This window comes from Hyla sarda, chromosome 5 (assembly GCF_029499605.1).
Source record: "Hyla sarda isolate aHylSar1 chromosome 5, aHylSar1.hap1, whole genome shotgun sequence".
Taxonomy (NCBI): Eukaryota; Metazoa; Chordata; class Amphibia; order Anura; family Hylidae; genus Hyla; species Hyla sarda.
In genome coordinates this window covers 303363850-303382918 of record NC_079193.1, presented here as the reverse complement: position 1 = coordinate 303382918, position 19069 = coordinate 303363850, and the positions used below count along the sequence as shown (strand labels likewise).

Here is a 19069-nt window from a genome sequence, read left to right as displayed (position 1 = left end):
GAGTGTTTACCTTGTTTTAGGGTTACATTTTCTACAACAGTGGTCTCCAAACTGTGGATCTCTGTCTGTTACAAAACTACAACTCCCAGCATGCCCGGACACCCGTTGGCTGTCCGGGCATGCTGTGAGTTGTAGTTTTGCAACAGCTGGAGATCCACAGTTTGCAGACTATTGCTCTATAACAGTGGTCTCCAACCTGTGGACCTCCAGATGTTGCAAAACTACAACTCCCAGCATGCCCGGACAGCCGTTGGCTGTCCGGGCATGCTGGGAGTTGTAGTTTTGCAACATCTGGAGGTCCACAGGTTTAAGACCACTGCTCCTTAAGATCATGCAAAACTACAACTCCCACCCCACCACGCCTGTCCGGGCATGCTTGGCGTTGTAGTTTCACAACAGCTGGAGGCTTACCGTCTAGAGACCACTGCTCTATAAGATCATCCAGCTCAAATCCCACATAATGAGTGGTGCCAATGACTGAAGCTGAGCTCTGCAATATCTCTGTACTCTCAATGGGGAGAGCATGTCCCAGGCTGCATTGGCTGCAGTCTAAACTTACACAATGCTTTCCCTGGAATGCAGTAAGTTCCAGGGGAGGTGCTGGGCAGCAGAGCTGAGCACAGTGCACCCAACTTGGAAAGGATAACCCTAAAAACCTGCTGTCCTTTGAATCAGAAAAGCCATATCCCCCCCCCCCCCCCCCCCCCCAAAAAAAAATGACCACAAAAGCGATGATTTCAGATGGTGTGGGTCCTAGTGGTCCCAGGGGATGGCAGGGGGGGGGGGGGGGGGGGTTGCTGTGAGAATGAACACAAGTGGCCATCAGATGTGATCACACCCTCTGTACCTTCCCCAGCCAGCACCTCCCTCCCACTCACTCACTCACACTCTTCTTATAGAGCTCCCCTCTCCATATCTCAGGTTACTTGTGTGGAGACCTGCAGCTATAGAAGACACATCCAGCCCCAGAGCCTGGATTGGGCAGACCTTGCCTTGACATAGCAGAGTGTGCTGAGTGCTGCAGGACGTGTTTCAACAGATGGTTGGGGTTAGAGTGTGTCATCACGTTGGAGTGGGGATTAGAGCAGGGAGCCTGCATTGCTGGAGCTGTGTGGTCTTCTGCAAGTGAAGGGGAGACACCAGGAGAGCTTCTTCAGGTACAGTCCAATGTCTTCTAGCTACTTTACTCCTGCAAGGTTCCTGGAGAGTCAGGATGCTGAGTGCACACTCTGTCTGTGAGTGCACACTCTCTGTGAGTGCAGCCTCACCTCCCTGTGCCCAGTAATCTCTGCTTTAGGAGCTCCAGGGAAAGGACAGAGAATTAAGAGTCAGTTTTTCTTTTTACCTGCTTCTTCTTTTTGGCTGGCTCTCAGTCACTCAGGGGTTAAAGAAGAGCTTCTTGAATTATTCAGAAGAGCTTTGTCTGTAACCATTTCATTAAGTTATTGGGAGAAGAATCCGTTGTTTCTTCTCGCAGGGACTTTGTGTAAGTTTTATTTAGTAAATACTGTGAACGATAATGTAAACATTTGTTACAGACAGATACATTGTGTCTCTGGGGGACATAGCGGAGCTGACTATGTGACAGACAGGTTCGGCGTTTGTACAGTGTTGAGTTTGTTACTCAGCCACTTTTTTTTTTTTTTTTGCAGCTGCATTTCAGGACATCATCCTGAATCCCTGAGCTAATGAGGGAAGTAGATCAGCAGTCCTGTGTAAAAACACCCTTTGTGATATGACGTTGGACTGGGACAAATGAACAAATTCAGCTCTGCTACATGAATCTGGATAGAGACAGCAGGGCTGTGGGAGCATCTTGATAGTTTGGTTAAGAGATGGTATGGCAGGTTTACTTGCAGTCCCGTGTAAAATTTAAAAAAGCAATGTAATGTCACATTGAGTCAGGACAGATGTGTCTTTACTATATCTAGATAGTAAAACTGTATAGTTTTAGGAGTGCTGACTTGCTTTTGCATGGCACTAACTGACTGTAACATAGCAGGTTTATCTGCAGTCCTATGTAAAATAAATAAACTGTAATGTCAAGTCGAGCCAGGGCAGATGTGTCTTTTATCTATCTATCTATCTAGTTCTAGGAGTGCTGACTTGCTTTTCTTGGCAATAACTGACTATAACATTGCAGGGTTTTCTGCAGTCCTATGCAAAATCAAACGTTAGGAAATCACATTGAGTTTAGCCAAGCTACAGATCTGCTGAATCTAAGATCGATAAATAGAAACTTCTAGCAGAGATGAATGGTTTGTGCATTGTGAGAACAGAGTTAGGATACTGTGACATAGCTGGTTTGGCTGCAGTCCTATGTAAAATAAACCATTGTGATATCCCATTGGGTTTAGCCAAGCTACTGATGTAGAGTCTAGATAGGAGGATGGATGGATATAGCAGAGATGAATTGTTTGTGCATCATGTTACCTGAGTTAGGACACTGTGATAACTGAGTTACAAGATACTGTAACATAATAATAAAAATACATTACTTCTTTATGTAGCGCACACAGATTCCGCAGCGCTGTGAATTCAAATCTGGCTCTGTCCCCACTGGGGCTTTCAATCTAAATTCACATATCATTATGTTCTGAAGCGTGGAAATAGCTGCAGCCCTATGTAAAATCAAACATCGTGATATCCTATTGGGTTTATTAAAGCTACTGATGTACATCTGCTGAGAATAGGTAGATAGGTATATGGGTAGGTAGATAGAATAGTGATGGATAGATAGATAGAATAGTGATGGGTAGATACATAGAATAGTGATGGGTAGATAGAATAGTGATGAGTAGATACATAGAATAGTGATGGGTAGATAGAATAGTGATGAGTAGATACATAGAATAGTGATGGGTAGATACATAGAATAGTGATGGGTAGATAGAATAGTGATGGATAGATAGAATAGTGATGGATAGATAGAATAGTGATGGATAGATAGAATAGTGATGGATAGATAGAATAGTGATGGATAGATAGAATAGTGATGGATAGATACATAGAATAGTGATGGATAGATACATAGAATAGTGATTGATAGATACATAGAATAGTGATGGGTAGATAGAATAGTGATGGGTAGATAGAATAGTGATGGGTAGATACATAGAATAGTGATGGGTAGATACATAGAATAGTGATGGGTAGATACATAGAATAGTGATGGGTAGATACATAGAATAGTGATGGGTAGATACATAGAATAGTGATGGGTAGATACATAGAATAGTGATGGGTAGATACATAGAATAGTGATGGGTAGATACATAGAATAGTGATGGGTAGATACATAGAATAGTGATGGGTAGATACATAGAATAGTGATGGGTAGATAGAATAGTGATGGGTAGATAGAATAGTGATGGGTAGATAGAATAGTGATGGGTAGATAGAATAGTGATGGGTAGATAGAATAGTGATGGGTGGGTAGATAGAATAGTGATGGGTAGATAGATAGAATAGTGATGGGTAGATAGATAGAATAGTGATGGGTAGATAGATAGACTAGTGATGGGTAGATAGAGAGACTAGTGATGGGTAGATAGATAGACTAGTGATAGATGTAGATAGATTAGTGATGCGTAGATAGAATAGTGATGGGTAGATAGAATAGTGATGGGTAGATAGAATAGTGATGGGTAGATAGAATAGTGATGGGTAGATAGAATAGTGATGGGTAGATAGAATAGTGATGGGTAGATAAATAGAATAGTGATGGGTAGATAAATGTAGGTATATAAATAAATAGATAGAATAGTGATAGATATACAGACAGATGTAGCAGAGCTGACTTGTTTGGGCATTGTGATAATTCAGATAAAACACAGGTTTACATGCGGTCTTAAAAAAAAAAACTTAAATAAAAAAACTGATATTAAAATGAGTTGTGAGACATGGCAAACTTTTAGAATTCATACGTCTTACTCTGTTGTATATCTATCTATGCCATACCTAGCTATCTATCCATACCTAGCTATCTATCCATCTACATATCTATGGTCATAGTCATTAAATGCTTGTAATTGATATTGATGAACCTGCACTCCTGAGAATATTCTCCATTAGACTACAATACACGGCTGTAATGTAAGGGTTAACCCAACACTTGGGCAGAGGAAATAGTCAGTATTTAGGCCTCACACATCATTAGTACAGTATTATGTCCATGACCACAAATCATCAGACCCAAGAGGCCTTCATTATGTGTTTATTTACTTTCCTGTAAAGTGTAAATTCTGGCTAACAATGTCTCATATCTACTTCCTAACTCCATTGCAGTCATTGGGCTTCTCATATCCTGACTCACTGGGTAGACACAGATATGCTTTGATGGCAGGGAATTGAATGCAGTGTAACATTGCTACCTGGTGTCTTTCATTTAAAGGCTGGTATTGTGTATACAGTGGTCCCTCAAGTTACAATATTAATTGGTTCCAGGACGACCATTGTATGTTGAGACCATTGTATGTTGAGACCAGAACTCTATGGAAACCTGGTAATTGGTTCTGAAGCCACCAAAATGTCATCCAAAAATAGGAAAAAAGTGAGGATTAAAGAAAAATAAGTAGATAATTAATCTAGATAAAGCAAATCCTTACATATAAAAGTAAGAAAGATCTGCTGGGAGCTGTAATCACTGTCTATGTCAGTGTTTCCCAAGCAGGGAGCCTCCAGCCGTTGCAAAACTACAACTCCCAGCATGCCCGGACAGCCAAAGGCTGTCCGGGCATGCTGGGAGTTGTAGTTTTGCAACAGCTGGGGGCACCCTGCTTGGGAAACACTGATCTATGTAGAGGACAGAAGTTTATTTTCTGTACAGTACACAGTGTCCTAAAAAAGTAACATGGAGTTGCCTTTACCTGGTGTCCAAAGGAGCAGCTAACCCTGGCACAGGTAAAGTATACAGAACATTAGTGTTGCTCGGGAATATTCGCAATGCGAATTTTATTCGCGAATATAGCATATTCGCGAATTCGCGAATATAGCACCTATATATTCGTAATTACGAATATTCGTTTTTTTTTTTTCGTTTTTTTTTCACAGTACACATCACAGTGATCATCCCTCTCTGCTTCCAGCTTGTGTGGTGTAATGAAGGCTCTAATACTACTGTGTGAGACTGGCGTGCAAATTTTCGCATATGCAAATTTTGGCGTATGCTAATTTTTGTATAGGCTAATTTTTGCATATGTTAATTTTCGCATACAAATTTTCGCATATGCGAAAATAAAACGAGAATATTAAGGATATGCGACTTTAGCGAATATATGATGAATATTCGTCCATATATTCGTGAATATTCGCGAATATTCGCGAATTTGAATATGGCCTATGCCGTTCAACACTACAGAACATGTAATACCTCCCTGTACTGTAGGGGGCGCAACCAGACATCAGTCAGTGCATGCACTTCAGTAATACAGGGGTTATACCAGTGAAATGTCCTTTCTGATTGGTCTGTTCTTCCGGCCATTGACATGTTTCACAGATCTGGACTGCCTGTAGCATTGTATGTTGAGTCTGGTTTCAACTTATGTTGAAACTATTGTATGTTGAGGCCGTTGTAGGTTGAGGGATCACTGTAGTTGGTTGGCTGATGTCTACTAAACAAGATCTGCTTCTCTCTGGGGACACTCCGCTACCAAATCCCTAAGGTTTCATTATTCAAGAAATAACATTGTGTGAATAAATGGCCTGTGACATCTTACCTAAGCCGTGCAGGTAATTCAGCTTTATTATTTATGCCTGTCACTGGATATACCTGCATGTGTTCCTCTTGGTGTGTCAGGGCTTGTTCCTCTATGGCTTAGGGGCTACTTCTGATTGCAATGCAAGGGGAGAATGACAAGTGTTATCAGAAGTGAAAAATGAAGAAAATGTTCTCTCTGTGTTAGGCTGGAATAAGGATATTCACATGCAAAATGAAATATTCCAAATTTGTCGGGTTTAGAAGAATATCATTTATGTCCAGATTTTGGTCCTATTTAGAGATGAGCGAACTTACAGTAAATTCGATTCGTCACGAACTTCTCGGCTCGGCGGTTGCTGACTTTTCCTGCATAAATTAGTTCAGCTTTCCGGTGCTCCGGTGGGCTGGAAAAGGTGGATACAGTCCTAGGAAAGAGTCTCCTAGGACTGTATCCACCTTTTCCAGCCCAACGGAGCACCTGAAAGCTGAACTAATTTACGCAGGATAAGTCATCAACTGCCGAGCCGAGAAGTTCGTGACGAATCGAATTTACTGTAAGTTCGCTCCTCTCTAGTCCTATTGCTCAAGCTGGAAGAAATTCCCTAATGCCGTGTCTTTTTCAATGAAATAGGAATCCTGTATAGAAGTTATCAGCTTAATAAATAATTATTTCTCAATAATAAGACATAACTAAATAGCAGTGCTCTCCAGATGTTGCAAAACTACAGTTATGAGCTTAAAGGGGTATTCCAGACCAAAACCTTTTTTTTATATATATCAACTGGCTCCAGAAAGTTAAACAGATTTGTAAATCACTTCTATTAAAAAATCTTAATCCTTCCAATAGTTATTAGCTTCTGAAGTTTTCTGTCTAACTGCTCAATGATGATGTCACGTCCCGGGAGCTGTGCATGATGGGAGAATATCCCCATAGGAACTGCACAGCTCCCGGGACGTGAGTCATCAGAAAGCAGTTAGACAGAAAACAACAACTCAAGTTCAGAAGCTAATAACTATTGGAAGGATTAAGATTTTTTAATAGAAGTCATTTACAAATCTGTTTAACTTTCCGGAGCCAGTTGATATATAAAAAAAAAAAGTTTTGGCCTGGAAGACCCCTTTAATAAATTATTTTCTTAATACTGTTGTGTTCTCACTAAATGTTCTGAGTGATATATAAGATGCAGAGACATAACTAAATAGTAGTGTTGCTCACGAATATTGGCAATTCAAATATTCGTCGCGAATATTACAAATTTCGCAATTAAAATTCGCTGTTACGAATATTCGCCTTTTTTTCAAACTGTTTTAAAAACTGAGCACATTGTAGGGATCTCCTTCGACTGATAAATGCAATGCTTGTATTATTTCATTAAAGACCCAGGGATGAGACTGTGAGGCGAAAGGTTTATGCATGCGAATATTCGTGGAAATTGAGCCAATGAGAGTTCTGCAAGCACAGTTGTCAGAGCTTAGCAACATCCCTAGCAACGTCCCTCGCATGATGTTATAGCGCGCATGCGCAGACGAGCGAAATTTCGCTATTAATTTCGCATTCGCAATAGCGAAATTTCGCAATTCAAAAAAACGTCACGAATATAACGAATATTCGTCCTCATATTCGCAAAATATCGCAAATTCGAATATGGCATATGCCGCTCATCACTACTAAATAGCAGTGGTCTCCAAACTGCGGACCTCCAGATTTTGCAAAACTACAACTCCCAGCATGCCCGGACAGCTGTTGGCTAGGTGAGGCTGGAATAAGGATATTTACATGCAAAATGAAATCTAAGATATTGTTCTCAATCTGACAAATCTAGAATATTTCACAGCTGTCCGGGCATGCAGGGAGTTGTAGTTTTGCAACATCTGGAGGTCCGCAGTTTGGAGAACACTGCTATTTAGTGAGGTCTCAGCATTATTAAAGGGGTATTCCAGGAAAAAACTTTTTTTTTTATATATCAACTGGCTCCAGAAAGTTAAACAGATTTGTAAATTACCTCTATTAAAAAAAATCTTAATCCTTTCAGTACTTATGAGCTTCTGAAGTTAAGGTTGTTCTTTTCTGTCTAAGTGCTCCCCGATGACACGTGTTTCGGGAACTGCCCAGTTTAGAAGAGGTTTACTATGGGGATTTGCTTCTAAACTGGGCGTTTCCCGATAGAAAAGAACAACCTTAACTTCAGAAGCTCATAAGTACTGAAAGGATTAAGATTTTTTAAAAGAAGTAATTTACAAATCTGTTTAACTTTCTGGAGCCAGTTGATATATATAAAAAAATAAATAAAATAAATGTTTTCCTGGATAACCCCTTTAAGAAATAATTTAATAAGCTGATAACTTCTATACAGGATTCCCATTTCATGGAAAAAGACACGGCATTAGGGAATTTCTTTCAGCTTTACCAATATAACCAAAATCTACACATATAAGGATATTGTTTTCAATCTGACAAATCAAGAATATGTGTAGATTTTGGTTATATTGGTAAAGCTGAAAGAAATTCCCTAATGCCGTGTCTTTTTCCATGAAATGGGAATCCTGTATAGAAGTTATCAGCTTAAAGGGGTACTCCGGTGAAAACCTTTTTTCTTTTACATCAACTGGTGGCAGAAAGTTACACATATTTGTAAATTATTTCTATTAAAAAATCTTAATCCTTCCAGTACTTATTAGCTGCTGAATGCTGCAGAGGAAATTCCTTTCTTTTTGGAACACTGATGACATCACGAGCACAGTGCTCTCTGCTGACATCTCTGTCCATTTTAGCAACCATGCATAGCAGATGTATGCTAAGGGCAGCATGGTGGCTCAGTGGTTAGCACTGCTGCCTTGCAGTGCTGGGGACTTGGGTTCAAATCCCACTAAGGACAACAATAAATAAAACGTTATTATTATTATAATAACGTCAACAGAGAGAACTGTGCTCGTGATGTCATCAGAGAGCATTCCAAAAAGAAAAGAATTTCCTCTGTAGTATTCAGCAGCTAATAAGTACAGGAAGGATTAAGATTTTTTAATAGAAGTAATTTACAAATATGTTTAACTTTCTGCCACCAGTTGATTTAAAAGAAAAAAGGTTTTCACCGGAGTACCCCTTTAATAAATTATTTCTTAATGCTGAGACCTCTCTAAATAGCAGCCTTCGGCTGTCCGGGCATGCTGGGAGTTGTAGTTTTGTAACATCTGGAGGTCCGCAGTTTGGAGAACACTGCTATATAGGGTTTATAGCAGTCAGAAATGGGGTCTGGTTTATGACATAGTACATAATGAGATTTTAGGAATATGTTAAATATGACAAAAACATCCTATTAATATTTGTAAATCTCAAAATGTTGTTATATTTGACCCTCTAGTATATAACATCCCAGATCAACCCCTTGTATTAGGCTATTTCATTTCTTCTGTAGGATTTTGGATAAGGTGTGAGCAGTATAATACAGCTGTCTATAGAGAATATCAGCTATACTTTTATATATACCTAAAGGGGTATTCCAGGAAAAAAACAAAAAACATTTTTTATATATATAAACTAGCTCCAGAAAGTTAAACAGATTTGTAAATTACTTCTATAAAAAAAAATCTTAATCCTTCCAATAATTATCAGTTGCTGAAGTTGAGTAGTTGTTTTCTGTCTGGCAACAGTGCTCTCTGCTGACATCTCTGCTTGTCTCTGGGAACGGTACAGAGTAGAAGAGGTTTTCTATGGGGATTTGCTTCTACTCTGGACCTATCCCGAGACACGTGTCATCAGAGAGCACTTGGATAGAAAAGAACAACTCAACTTCAGCAGCTTATAAGTACTGAATGGATTAAGATTTTTTAATAGAAGTAATTTACAAATCTGTTTAACTTTCTAGAGCCTATATATACCCCTTTAAGGTACAGCATTTCTTTAAGAGGCTACTCAATCTAATACAGACTATAGAATATTATAGTAAGAATAGCTGATCATATCATACCTAGTATGAAATGTTTATGCAGGAGACATTTGGGATCTTTGGATAGATAGTATCCAATGGCTATCCAACGTCTGGTGAATTGCTCCCACTTCCAGATCCAGAAGACCCAACATTTGTTCACTTGCCCCCTCAACCCATTGATCAATGAACACCCTCTTGGTTTTCCTTCTTTGTTTTCGCCTGGTGCAAAGCCTGTGGAAACAAAGAGCCCTACTTAAAGGGGTACTCCGGTGGAAAACAGATGTCTTCAAATCAACTGGTGCTAGAAAGCAATACAGATTTGTATAAAAAAAAAAAAAAAAATTTTTAAAAAATTAATCCTTCCAGTACTTATCAGCTGCTGTAAACTATAGAGGAAGTTGTGTAGTTCTTTCCAGTCTTACCACAGTGCTCTCTGCTGCCACCTCTGTCTGTTTCAAGGAACTGTCCAAAATAGAAGCAAATTCCCATAGTAAACCTCTCCTGCTCTGGACAGTTCCTGACACAGACAGTGGTGTCAACAGAGAGCACTGTGGTTAGACTGGAAAGAACTATACAACTTCCTCTGTAGTATACAGCAGCTGATAAGTACTGGAAGGGAAGATTTTTAAATAGAAGTAATTTACAAATTTGTAAAACTTTCTGGCACTAGTTGATTTGAAAATGTTTTTTTTTCCAACAGGGGTACCCCTTTTAATTTCATCTACCCATTAGGGAATGAGGACAACCTGACTGGTGCCCCCTTTTATGTTTTTTTTTTTGCACCAATACAGTGCCTTGGTTAAGACTGAGCATGCAGAGAGTTTAAAGGGGTACTCCGCCCCTAGACATCTCATCCCCTATTGAAAGGATAGGGGATAAGATGTCAGATCACGGGGGTCCTGCTGCTGAGAACCCCCGGGATCTCGGCTGCAGCACCCACCTGTTGCGGCTTCCGGCAGGGCTGGAGGCTCTCATCCTAATGCCTCACGACCACGGTGACATGAGATCGTGACGTCACGACTCTGCCCCGTGTAACCTCACGCCCCGCCTCCTCAATGCAAGTCTATGGGAGGGGGCGTGACAGCTGTCGGGGGCGGAGTCGTGACGTCACAATCTCATGTCACCGTGGTCAGGAGCCAAAGCCTCCAGCGTTTCCAGAAGCCGCAACAGGTGGGTGCTGCAGCCGAGATCCCGGGGGTCCTCAGCAGTGGGACCCCCGTGATCAGACATCTTATTTCCTATCCTTTGGATAGGGGATAAGATGTCTAGGGGCGGAGTACCCCTTTAAGGGCACATGCTAAAACCCTCTGGCATTGCTCCAGTGATGATCCAATACCATTATGACATTACTCCATCAAACAAGTGGAAAGGCTGCATATGGTGAACAATGGCGTTGGTATATGAAGTATCTGCCTTCCTATTATACACTTAGAAATAGTTACAGTATATATAGACTATACATCCCATATTCCTCCCATACACTGTTCATGCTTTAAGGTTCTTTCACTGCTTTCAAATTCTTGTCCAAGCCTACATTCCAGCCCATTCAGTTCTCTCTCACAAAAGCCAGGTTAGGAATCTTGCCAACATCAATGATTTTGATTGATACATGAAAGTGTGCGGTTTCGTCAATTAAATAAAATAAACCAGATACATCTGCAGACAAATATTTACACTTTCAATAAAACAATGGTCCAGAAGATCATCCTGTAGATCAGTGGTCTTCAACCTGCGGACCTCCAGATGTTGCAAAACTACAACTCCCAGCATACCCGGACCACCTACGGACCGCCAGATGTTGCAAAACTACAACTCCTAGCATGCCCGGACCACCTGCGGACCTCCAGATGTTGCAAAACTGCAACTCCCAGCATGCCCATACCACCTGCGGACCTCCAGATGTTGCAAAACTACAACTCCCAGCATGCTGGGAGTTGTAGTTTTGCAACATCCGGAGGTCCGCAGGATGGAGACCACTGCTGTAGATCGTGATACCGCGACATTGCTAAATCCCAAACCCCAGGAAACTCCGGATCCACTGATCGAAATTAGAGATGAGCGAACTTACAGTAAATTCAATTCGTCATGAACTTCTCGGCTTGGCAGTTGATGCTTTTCCTGCATAAATTAGTTCAGCTTTCAGGTGCTCCGGTGAGCTGGAAAAGGTGGATACAGTCCTAGGAGACTCTTTCCTAGGAATGTATCCACCTTTTCCAGCCCACCGGAGCACCTGAAGGCTGAACTAATTTACGTAGGATAAGTCATCAACTGCCAAGCCGAGAAGTTCGTGACGAATCGAATTTACTGTAAGTTCGCTCATCTCTAATCGAAATGAGTAGTATAGAAGCTTAGATAGATCCCTCCATGGTGTAAAGGGGATTAAAGGGGTACTCCGGTGAAAAACTTTTTTTTATTTTTTAAATCAACTGGTGCCAGAAAGTTAAACAGATCTGTAAATTACTTCTATTAAAAAAAAAAAATAATCTTAATCCTTCCTGTACTTATTAGCTGCTGAATACTACAGTGGAAATTCTTTTCCATTTGAAACACAGAACTGTCTGCTGACATCATGACCACAGTGCTCTCTGCTGACATCTCTGTCCATTTTAGGAACTGTCCAGAGCAGCATATGTTTGCTAGGGGAATTTCCTTTTACTCTGGACAGTTCCTAAAATGGACAGAGATGCCAGCAGAGAGCACTGTGGTCATGATATCAGCAGACAGCTCTGTGTTGTATTCCGCAGCTAATAAGTACAGGAAGGATTAAGATTTTTTAATAGAAGTCATTTACAAATCTGTTTAACTTTCTGGCACCAGTTGATTTAAAAAAAAAAAGAAGTAAATTCACCGGAGTACCCCTTTAAGATCTTTACTTTCTTTACCATCTACCTTAGATGGCTACTTAGCTGTCTTTGATATAGTTGTTTTCCTATAGAAAGAACACACATCCGTCCATACCTTAAAGCTAGAGTTCCCGTTCCAGCTATGCGCAGAGCATTGTCTCAAGGAGACTGGTATTTCAATTCGTGATATCACATTATTAGCGCTTAAGTCTCTGTCAATCTTACTTAGACAGAACAGATTCGGTTTCAGATAACTTGCCGCAGTTTCGCAGAGATTGACGTAGAAGCAAAGTAACACATGACAGCAAAATTTAGAGAAGCACGTAAGGTATGGCCAGAAAGATGATGAGCTCTGCATTTTACAAACTTATGTTAGACATTTCTGGTGGAATATATATGTAAGATATACTTAAGGAATGCTTAGAAGGATTTTCATAGTTAAAGGGATACTCCGGTGGAATTATAATTTTTTTAAATCAACTGGTGCCAGAAAGTTAAACAGATTAGTAAATTACTTCTATTTAAGGGTGCATTCCCATAGGGCGTATACGCAGCGTATTTGATGCTGCGCAAAATTTATGGCAGCAGCGGGAAATACGCTGCGTATTCCTCGCTCTCTATACACACAGGGCTTTCCGGCAGCAGCCCTATGTGTGCAGTGAGTTTTGGAGGCGGAGCCGCGCGTCACAGACACGCCGGCACACGGCCCCGCCTCCAAAACTCACTACACGCATAGGGCTGCTGCCGGAAAGCCTTGTGTGTATGGTGAGCGAGGGATACGCAGCGTATTTCCCGCTTCTGCCATAAATTTTGTGCAGCGTCAAATACGCTGCGTATACGCCCTGTGGGAGTGCACCCTAAAAAATCTTAATCCTTCCAGTACTTATCAGCTGCTGTATACTACAAAGGAAGTTTTCTAGTTCTTTCCAGTCTGAGCACAGTGCTCTCTTTGCTGACACTTCTGTCCATGTCAGGAACTGTCCAGAGCAGGAGATGTTTGCTATAAGGATTTTCTCCAACTCTGGACAGTTCCTGACACAGACAGAGGTGTCAGCAGAGAGCACCGTGGTCAGATTGGAAAGAACTACACAACTTCATCTGGAGCATACAGCAGCGAAGTACTGGAAGGCCTAAGATTTCTAAAAAAAAATTTGTATAACTTTCTGGCACCAGTTGATTTGAAAACATTTGTTTTCCACCTGAGTACCCCTTTAACGTGGTTGTACCTTGTACATTGTGCCCTACTAGGCGATATGCGTGTCATAGAGGTGGGGGAGGGGGGGCTGTTTGGGATGCCTTTGTGTTAGCTAGACTAGTGTCACTTCTTGCAATATTGAGGTAGGACCATTCCATTTGATTTAGTATTCAAATGATATGAATGACTATTCGTTTGCATTACCTCATTCTTCCAGTAGTGGCCACTGTAGGAAGAAGGTGAAGCTGCCCAAAGCTATCCAGTGTTTCAGCAACCAGATCCACCATTATTTAGAGCAGTGTTTCCCATCCAGCTACTGCAAAACTACAACTCCCAGCATGGCCGGACAGCAGAAGGTGTTGAGAGTTGTAGTTTTGCTATAGCTGGAAGTACACTGGTTGCATCACCTTTACTTTAAAAAAAAGGCTATGCTATAGCAGTGCTCGTTCAAGGTAGACAGTATGGGAGTCTTTAGGCAGTAGAGTGCTAGTAAAGTGTGCACAGTGTGTAACCCAAAACTCTGCTCTATGGGGGAGATTTATCAAACCTGTGTAAATTAAAAGTTGTTCAGTTGCTCATAGCAACCAGTCAGAATGCTTCTTTCATTTTGCAGAGGCCTTGTTAAAAATGAAAGAAGCGAGCTGATTGGTTGCTATGGGCAACTGGGCAACTTTCCTTTGCACAAGTTTTGATAAATGTCCCCCTATGAGCATAAAGAACAGACCCAGATTGCCATGGCTTCCAAGTCTATTGGACCTTGGCATTGCTTGATGATGATGATGCCAGTCTTGTATTATAGAATAGCTGAATCGCACTGTTTGTTGTAGAGGTGGGGTAAAAGCAACATTTTAAGTTTTAGAGAAATAGATTGAGATTCAATATTTTAACAAACAATAGTCTTTTCTGGACCTTTGTAACTTGAAATACTCAACTTACAATGCTGCGGAAATTCCAGATCTGCAAAACGTGTCAACGGTTGGAAGAACCGACCAATCAGAATGCATATTTCACTGGTAAAACACCTGTATTGCTGAAGCGCATGCACTGACTGGCTGTCAGTAGCGCCTCCATACAGTACAGGGTGGTACTACATGTTCGGTATTATTCTTTACCTGTGCCAGGGTTAGCGCTCCTTTGGACACCAGGTGAGGGCGGCTCCATTTCACTTTTTTGGGACACAGTGTGTGCTGTACACATGTACTATTTCATCCTCACTTTTTCCACTTTTTCCTGTTTTTGGATGACATTTTGGTGGCTTTAGAACCAATTACCAGGTTTCCATAGAGCTTCAACATACAATGAAACAAAATCCCATACGGCCGTTAGAAAATCCCATTAAAGTCTATGGGATTTTTACATTATCCGTCTTAACCCGTTATAGTCCGTTATTAATAACGGACGTTATTTTGTGACGGAAGATAGTAACCGGAGAAATAGTGCATGCATCATTTCTTCCGTTCATCCTCCCGTCACAAAATAACGTCCGTATGGGATTTTGTAACGGCCGTTTAATGGCCGGTTTTCAGGAACATCAAACGGATCTTTGAAACGGATGAATTTTATAGTGTGAAAGCAGCCTAAGTGTGCAGTTACCCACAGCAAGATATCACCATTTAGCTGGTGTTTATCAATGGCAATTTGGCAATGAGATAACTCTCGGAATGGGATTTTTAACTTTTTTGTTACTCATTGTAAGGCATATTTGTGAATTTTATTAGATTACAAAGTGCCTCTAACCCTGGTTGTACAAGATAAAATGCGCTATGGGATACATCATCTCCCCAGGGCTTATGTGTATTGGTCTGTGTGTGTTATGTGTATTGGTGTGTGTGTGTGTGTTATGTGTATTGGTGTGTGTGTGTGTGTGTGTGTGTGTTATGTGTATTGGTGTGTGTGTGTGTGTGTGTGTTATGTGTATTGGTGTGTGTGTGTGTGTTATGTGTCAGGAATTCAAAGCGAGAACTTAAAACACACGGATTATACAGGAATGAACTAAAGTGTCTTCTGGTTTATGTGTGAAGTCCTGACACTGACATATTGCTATCATACAATGCTCACAACTGGTGCAAAGTGAGCTTTCTTCTCCTTTGGGGGAGATTTATCAAAACCTGTCTTGAGGAAAAGTTGCTGAGTTGTCCCTAGTAACCAATCAGCTTGCTTCTTTCATTTCTGAAAAGGCCTCTGAAAAATGAAAGAAGCGATCTGATTGGTTGCTGTGGGCAACTGCACCACTCTTCCTCTACACAGGTTTTGACAAATCTTCCCCCTATGAGCATTATACTCTCCGAAACTGGGATTACTATCCCGTCAGTGTTTGTCATTCAGTAAAGCTTTAGACGTGTTGTCCAGACATGTCAGTAGTTTAGAGTGCGCCAGTTCTCACTCCTGATACCTACTGCAGTTGTAAGTTATACCCAGGTATGTGGGGGAAAGCGCTTCAGTCCTTGGCCGGCTGCCCTTTCCGACTGATGTGCTCCATGTTCATGTGCAAAAACCAGACAGGGACGTTTTGGATTCACTTGGTTACATAAGGCTAAAGTCAGACGTCCGAATAATGGTTTTCAGACTAATGCCTAATATGAGATATCTGCTACATAAGATGTCCTTATAAAAAAAATAACTATGGATATGCCATGAAAGTCCTTCATCAAACATGTTTGAGACAGTATGAATTAATCACACTAGACCAAATATAACTTAAAGCGTACCTGTCAGATGCAACAAAAACATAATTTTTTTTATATCACTCAGTACCTAATCCTGACCATGTACATCAAATTTTTATGTGTCTAGCACCTTTATTTATTATATTATTACACTTTTAATTTAGCTCATCAGTCTGAATTCCTCTCAAAGGGAGGGGGTGTGGCCTCACGGTGCAAGTCTCCGCCCTCTCCCTCAGTATGCTGTCTGCTCACATCTCCCCTAGCATTAGCAAAACTACAACTCCCAGCTTGTCCTCACTGACAGTAGCGGGACACAAGCTGACAGTGGGAGGATTTTTCCTCCAGCTGTGAGCCCTGCACTCACAGCTGTCAATCAAGGAAGTGTGTCCATGACATAGGTGATGACACATGGACACAGCAGGACTAGTATGTGTCCAAGCAGGCAGGGGGGCAGTTGTTTGACTGGCTTTTTCAGTATGAAATACTAAAAATTTTCTAATGAAAGTAATTGCAAAACCTATTGTTTTATTACTATGCTTTACAACATATCAAAAGTTTTTTTGTATCTGACAGTGCCCATTTAATAACTGCATATAATAGTTGTATCTTGCTTTTATCTTTGAGTTGGACACAAGAATTTGATCTTTCCTGACATCCACATTTTAGGCATATTTTTACAGGCACTTTTTAATGTTACTTTAAATGCTGACTAAACGGTATATACACTTTCAATCTTTGTATATCACCAGATGAACATGAACTCCTCTACAGCCATCAGTATGGTATTGTAGAACTGTACTGTATGACTGAAAAATCTAATATTATTCATACAGAATGATTGAAAAACGATGGTGCAAAATTGTAGTCTTGGTATTCATAACTAAGAAGGTAACAGAAATGTATTATCATGAAAAACCTACTATCTATCTATCTATCCAAGTTTTATCTATATACTACAATTGTGATTTTCATGTCCTCTGATATGAAGTCCACTGTGTCAGTGATGCATTGTCTTGAGGATGATGTAAAAATATAAAAAGTGATACTCCCCTACCCTTATCCCCCACAGCTGCATTTCCCACTTGACAATGTTTCTTTCTGGTTCCAATGATGTGTTGGTGAAGATGCAGTGATGAGCAAGGCCCAGGAGAGGTCAGAACAGCAGCTGCAGAGGATCAGGGTAAATGAGTATTTCTTTTTTATTTTTACACCACCCACAACAGTATATATAAATATATATATATTTACCTGGACAACCCCTTTAAGGTGGTGGAATGCTCATTTGGACAACCATTATCTCAACCAATTGCTTCACGTACTCTGCCATGCATGCATGTTTTTGAGTGGATAAAAGGGGAGGGTAAGCTGCTGTCAGACTCCTCTGGCAATGGCATAACTTCCTGACACCTGCTTTCAGGGCAAAGTTCGATCTAACTGAAATTCATTGTGTTTCTGCTTCCAGACTATAATATTTCTCACAAAAGGAGCTGTAGTAGTTTACCTTTTATGTTCTTACATTTCCTAAGTATAATATAATTGTTCAGGAAAGTAGAATGAATCATGAGTTACAAATTCTATTGTTTGCTTTCACCCAACTTTCCAGTATTACAATATGTGACTATTCAAAGCTTTGTGTGTTATGTAACGGTGAAGTCATTCTGTCTTTAAGTAGCAATGTCCAGGAACAGTGCTCTCCACATGTTCTCCCTAATGTAGCCACCAAACACATAATCCAGTCTCAAGGTCTGAGAAGAAAACAAAAAGACACTTATTTGAGATTTATTAAAGGAATTACAGTAAAGCTGTTGTGTGAACTTAAAAGAAATGAAGTAATTGTCCCCCCATGCAATAAATAAAGCAGTTAAATGGCGCTGCCTCTGGGGACGTCCAGCTTATTGTCAAAGAATAATTTACTGTTCCAGGTGGTGAACACTCAGGCGAAATATTTATGGTGGATTCGGCATTCCTTACATGTGCTCCTCTGTTACTAGCAAGTGTGTAAAACGGTCGTGACAAGTCTTAATTAAAAAAAAAGCATAGAGAAAAGAGACTGACTGAACACACAGCCTTATTTTATACAGTTTTTGGCAGGTGTTGTATTCTATTTTTTAGGCAATTTTTTTTATTTTGGAACGATTTGAAGCCAATATAGTAGCCACACACCCTGGCAGTTGTGAAGATGATTGATTGACAAGCCTAGGGGCAGGCGTCACAGGGAGGACTTCTTCAGTCTCCAAATCCTTTCTGTCTAGTTTCTGCACAGTGGGTGGTTCTTGTCTATGATCCTTTGGGTGGTAAGCTAGATCAATGATCTTTGACCTCTTTATAGAATTAAAGGACATTGAGATCAGTAAACCCTGTACTATTATGTACATAGAGAGAATATGGTTATATGTTCTAAGTGGTATAACCTAAGGTTCATAGAGCCCTTAGACAAAATGAAATAGGTCCTCACCACCTAATGATGAGAAACTAGGCAAGTCACACAGCAAGTAGCAGTATTTAAAAGCATGGATAATAGCCCCATGTATCCACAATGCAATGTTCTTGCATCTGACTGGGTCCCTCAATCTCTGGGCCCCATAGCAGATGCTAGATGCTGGCACCTCAGTGTTGGCTTTGACCAATCAGATTAAATGTTGCACAGAAGTAAATAGGGGTCATATAACCGGACAATTAGCAGCCAGTTGTAGAAAAAGTAAAATTATGTAAGTAAATGAAGAACTCCAGCATCCAAGATA

At 40.6% G+C, this 19069-nt stretch overlaps 1 protein-coding gene across 2 annotated transcripts in view; it reads left to right on the top strand.

The window, feature by feature from the left end:
* Positions 1–889: 889 nt before the first annotated feature.
* Positions 890–19069, top strand: part of SULF1 (sulfatase 1) — a 142230-nt gene continuing 124050 nt past the window's right edge. For both annotated transcript variants that reach the window (XM_056522117.1, XM_056522118.1), the window contains exon 1: positions 890–1157. The gene's annotated coding sequence lies outside the window, so the exon portion shown is untranslated. The remainder of the gene's footprint in view (positions 1158–19069) is intronic.